Source organism: Dromaius novaehollandiae, chromosome 7 (genome assembly GCF_036370855.1).
Source record: "Dromaius novaehollandiae isolate bDroNov1 chromosome 7, bDroNov1.hap1, whole genome shotgun sequence".
Lineage (NCBI taxonomy): Eukaryota > Metazoa > Chordata > Aves > Casuariiformes > Dromaiidae > Dromaius > Dromaius novaehollandiae.
The window spans coordinates 39,097,919-39,103,918 of NC_088104.1; positions in this window are offsets into that span (position 1 = coordinate 39,097,919).

Below are 6,000 nucleotides of genomic sequence, written 5' to 3' on the forward strand. Positions count from 1 at the left end.
GTGCTATCACCACAAGGATCTGAAGTAAAAATTAGAATGATGACGAACAGAAAACAGAAATCAGATGTATATGTTCTCTAGAGAGCACAAATGATTGAAATGACTACTCTAAAACATCACTTTAACCACATTGATCACATTACAGATCACCAGAGGATATTCTGGTGAATTGGCCTTTGTCATGTAAAAACACCATTTTTCCTTACTGAAGTTCTCAGCCTTGATGCAATCTCTGATTGCCCCCGGAAAATAGACATAGCTACTTCATAAGTTATTTCTGAACCTGGACCTCCAGGATATGACATTCTTCTTCATTTCGAAGGCTTTCTGCACCCCTAAGTTACCATGTCCAAGTCAGCTTGATTGTCAGGGACTTTACCCTGAGACTGCAACCAAAAGAAATTGCAGTGCATGCAGATTACTAAAGTTAATAGGCCAAGACAGAGCACTTTCAGCAAAAGCAACCAGCTCAGCAGCTATCCAGCTTCCACCTTGATCCGTGCGATGCACACACTTTGTACAGTACAGGGTCGACATACTCGAACTAGCTCTTACCTGGATCACAGCAAGCATGAATGCAAGAAATGTCTGGCTGCCTTCAGGCAAGCTCTGCATTAGCTGAGGTGCCCTGGTTCCCAGGAGTGCTCAGCAAGCTCTGCTCCGTCTGACCTATTGCCAGCTACTGTTCAGTTGGCCCAGGGAGATGTGGACACCTCGTAGGAAGGTGCAGCTCCATGCTTGCCCATGGGTGACTGCAGGCACACTTCAAAGAACAGGCTTTTCGCACTCAGCCTCTTTGATCTCAGCTGTGTGGTTGCTGGTCATCAGAGGTGAATGTTTGCTTGCAGGGGCTTTTGTTGTCTTAGCCAAAGTGCTTCTTCAGTTCTGGGCCTGTGGCTTCTTCCAGCTCCGGCTGAGCCGCAGTGAAGCACACCCATATCCAGAGGAGAGGTCGAGCAATCTGCTGGAGCTTGTTCCAGTGTATTGAAGCTATAGATGTGTCCATATTGCTCATAGAGATACTACAAAACCCTGGATTTTCTGTGTCCCCTTCATAGTCAGCTGAGTTACAAAGACATCAGCCCAAGAGAAGTCCTTGATCTGCAAATTTGTGGAGGTTGGGAGAGCATTCCAGGATAGCATTGCCATGTGCTTGTCCTCTTCTTCCGCTCCTCACTAAACATCCACTGTTGGACACCTGTGTTGGAGACAGGATACTTGGCCTACTGTATTTTTGTTCTCATCAGGTGCAGCTGCTCTTCTGTTTACACTCTTGCCAATTGCTCAGATGACAATCAGAAAAGGTGAAAGCTGACGTTTTTCTGTTTTTGCTCTGTTGGTATTTCTTTTTAATGTAAACGGTACGTTAGTGTCTGTGGCGCTGTTCCCAAGACGAACTTCCGAATTCTTCGGGAGTCTCCCCTCTTGTTTGGTTTGCCCTCAGTCCAGAAATGGACTATGTCTCTTCAGATATTCCCAGAAAATACGAGGTGTATAGATCTCATTTTTCTCTTCCTAGAACTGTTTGTACAGATTAGTTGCTCCTTCAGCTCTTTTGGGTGACCACTGAAAAGTCACATGCATATATTCTCTCCCTTTAATTCAAAGTCAACTCTTCGTGCTGCTTGCCCTGTGAAGTTGCTGGAATTTTTTCTCTCCTGTCTGTCCGCGACACAGCGTCGGCAGCAGTAGCAAAGCCTGGCCATTGGGAAGCTCTTGGCGATGTGGTTGTGCTTTGTCCACACACAGAGATCGGTGTCACAGCTGATGTTAGTTTTTGTTAGCTCTTGTCAGCAAAAGTGGTCCATCAGGTGCTGCCGTGTGACTCTCTGAGGATGGTGTTGGGGACGGTTATCTTCCTATTGGTTGTGCCCCATCTTTCTTGAGACTTCTCTCTGCCCCTGACCTGGGGGGGACCTGCCGTGGCCAAGGAGTATTAAACCACTGCTTGTTTTGTTGGTGTTCACGGTGTGCTGGGAGGCAGGCAAAGGTACTGCCCTGTGTGTTAGGGGTCTCGCTGTGCCTGCGATCCACAAAACACAGGACTCCTCAGTTACCGAGTCATCTGTCCACGTTTAGCTCCGTGGGCCCTGGGTTTCTTTCCTGCTGTGCTAGGTAAAACAAAGGCTGTCACAAAAACAAAGTAAGCCAGTCATGACACTTTGCTTTACTTCTCATAAGGTTGCTGTGGTTACGCTATGTTTTCTAGTGACATCAGTGGGGACTCTGTAACGCTGGTGTGATCGACTGTTTTTAGTGCCTCTCTTGCTTGGAGAATGAAAACAGTAGTTGAAGGGGAAAAAGTTAATTTGGGCATTTGCATCTTTCCTTCTAGTTGCGTTTTCGTAACTGGGAGGTTGGTGTTAGTGGTTTACTAAGGAGCAAGTGGTGATTTTTTATATTAGCTTTATATAATATAGTTACAAATTATTCTAGCTGATATGGAAACACAGCTGTTTTTCCACTAAGAAAAGAAACATTTCATTGTTTCCAAGCTTTGAAAACAACGCCAAATAACCACCTCCTGTCTATCTAGGTTTTTCTGCCATTTTCAAGGCCACTTGAGTTTTTACAAGTTCTTCCACTTCTGTTGCAATACAGACCATCTGATCTTCCTTGTTTTCCTGGATTCAACATTCACAGGGTTTCAAAAAGTTATGAGATAAATTCATGGAAGACAAATTCATCAAGGCTGTTAAATGCAAAAACACCATGCTTTGAAATTCCTGAGCTGCTGCTGAGGGAAGGCTGGGATAGCATTTTGGGGAGTTTTCATGGCATTCTTTCACTGTCTTATACTCTTCCCTGACATCTGCTCCTGGTCACTGTTGGAAGCTGTGTAGTAGGTGGAGTGGACCATTAGTCTGGGCTGGGGTGGGTTCTCATATGCTCTTATGCTCTTATTGTTGCTGATTATGATGACAAATTGCAATTTGGTTTGATAAACAGCATCAAAGCCTAAAAAGTGCGGTATTCTCCACAGCGTTCAAAGCTCAGGGGATTGTAATGTCTTCCAGGCTTATTGTTTTGTAGGAAAAGGGATGCTATTTTTGGATGCTTGTGCAGGTCAAGAACTGCAGGTTCTGCGACTGACCCCAGCCTTTCCTCGCAGGCCAGCCGGCTCTGCCGGGTTACTCAACGTCTCCCGAGGCACAGGCGGCACGGGCGCAGGCGGGTGCAGACGGCAGACGCAAGCAGCTTTGAAAAAAACTCTCACACAGCTCTGGGAGCAGCACGCAGACTGGCTGCTCAAACTGAGTAGGGTGTTGTCTCCTAATGGGGTAACTGGCTAATTATACAATACAGTGTCATTTGGTTTGTGTCACGTCTCAATTGTAGGTACCCATATATACTTCTGTGTGCAGTTGTCCAGAGGAAAGCAATTTGCATCAATCTTGTCTGATGTTATCATAAACTCCCAAATATAAATCTGGGGAGTGGGAATACAAATAGAAAAACAGATTTACAGCTGTTGCGGTGCAGAGAGTGCCTCAGTGGAACTGCAGCAGTTACAGGGGGTGCTGCAGTAGAAGCCCAACATTGCCCACTGTTTTCACTAATCGTTTCATGTATACATCAAGCAAGGGCCATTCCTGATTTCACAAGAGCTGGGACTGCTTGTCCTTGAGAAGGGAAGCGTGTGCCTAGTTCGGAGGGTTTTGGTGGCAGTGAGGATATACGCACAGGCCACCTCCAGGCTGGAGCTCTCTGCCCCAGAGAGAGTTAGCAGCAGCGGGGCTCAGACCCTGGGTCCAAGGGCACAGCCTGCTGCAGAGTCCACCAGCTTCAGAAAGATGAGCCACCGTGTCTCTCACGTCTAAATACCTAAAAACACCACAGATGGTGTGACTGCAGTATGTGTGTGACTTTGAAATGGAAAAGAAAAATTAAACACACAGTTACAAGCATAGATAAAATTCCAGCTGGAACTGGACACAAAAGACTCTTGCTCAGTAGGGAGCAGTCCATTTCTCCTATCACAAAAATCAGCTGTGCAACGGACTTTTAAATGTCTCAAAAATTGTTGAAAACAATGATTTTTAGTGCTGTTGCAAGACAAAGATACACAGGACTCATCAGTAGATCTGCTGCTGATCCGTGCTGTAGCAGGACAGCGCAGAGCATCAATACAGCAAGCAGATAAACCATTACAAGGTTTGCTATCAGACCTGGAAAGTTTCAAGATGAGACTCTTTTTCCCATTCTGTGTCAGGGCAAAACTGCAACCTTTCAGAAGTTTTCATTGAAAATCAGGAAGGCCAGCCGGCTTTCCAAGTTTGCCATGGAAAGCGTGGAGAGGGTGGGCACACTCCTACATTCGTCAGTGGTCTGGGCATGTTCTGCCTCTGGTGTGGGATCGGGCCAGCAGGGGAGCGCAGCCTGGGCGTCCCCCTTCTCAGCGCAGCGCCCCGACCTCGGGCTCCCGGTTCTGCTCGTTCCCGCGTCAGGCACCGAGCACAAATTCTGACTTTGACCCGAAGCAAGTTTTGTTGAGAACAGCTCGATTGTCGCACTCACATGCACACACACCCAGGGGTTTTAAACAAATGAGCGTTCTCTGAATGTCGTTTCTGGCCAACTCTAATTACGGCGAATAGGAAGGTGACTAATGGGAGCAGCTCACCCACCCACCACTGGAAAGCGGCAGCCATTTACTGCCGTGTACCCGAGTGAACAAACTGGGACAGGAACTGAAGAGAGCTCCGTGTGACTTCAAAAATGTCTTGGTCTGAGATTTTGCTGGGGTATTCTTTTTAAACACTTTACGAGTACAAAACTGCCATGGTATCTCTAGTGACCATATATCATCGGAGCATCAGTTTCACATTGCAAGAACAGAAAACAGCGTTTCAGCAAAACATGGAAGTATTTTCTAGCAACTAGACAGAACCTGGCAGCGCTTCATTTTTCAGTCCATTTGTAGTTTTTATTTCAGGACAGATGCAAGACAGTGTATTTCTGAATAACTGAAACAATCTTTTGCGAGAGGTTTTGTTGTAATGAAAGGTGGGTTTAAGTAGCATGGGAAGCCTTTGAGCATGCTCTGTATATAACAATGCATCTTTCATACACATATTTCTGTATGGCTGTTTTTCACTGTATATGATTAATAGATTTGAATCCTAATTCTACTTTCCCAAACGACCTGTCCCACATCCAGCAAGCTACTTCCAGCTACTGCTCCCTGTTCTGGTCCAGGGACAGCTTTCTGCAGCACTTAAACGTTTCACCGAACTTTATCCTACACAAATGCTTCTTTTGTATGATGAATACGATTTTGGGATTTATTCATGGACTTAAAGCCGCATGAACCTGCTTTTAATGTGAGTTCGTGTATTTGCCTACAGTTCTCAGTGCTTTTAATCCACACACTAGCCTCCAGGAAAATGAAATTCATAGAGTATGGAAAGGGTTACATTAAATGGAAGATGGAAAGATCCAGTTGGATCCAACTGGCAGGTATCAAAAGTTCTATTCATCCTAATAATGAATCAAACTTGGGATCATGTAATGGTAACTACCTAGTAGCATAAAGAATTATAGTCAGAAAAAGGTTGGCTAAACCAGACAACAAAATGAGCAGTTACCCCCTTCTTCACATACATCCCTGTTTATCCAGCAAATATCCCAGTCTTGCTTTCTAGCACAGCAGAATCTCAGCTAAATATTGCCCTAGGCTACAGTTTTATTGAAAAGAAAAGGGGCAATTATTAAAAAATGATTGTACCTTCATTGCCCCACTAGAATACCTGCCTGGACGCAGCGTGCTCCAGGCTCTCCTGGGAGGGAGCGAGGGAAGGCCAGCGCTACAGCTGCTTCTGCGTTCAGCCTCTGCGGAGTTATGGGACGCTAAAGCTTCCGCATCTTCTTCCTGAAAGATTTCTCACTCCCATACCTGATTTCTGTGCTTTTGCCAAGCAGACTGCAACTGTTAGAGTGACTGGTTCCAAGTCCACGGTCCAACGTGCATAGGATCTGAAATTCTGACAAACTAAGAAG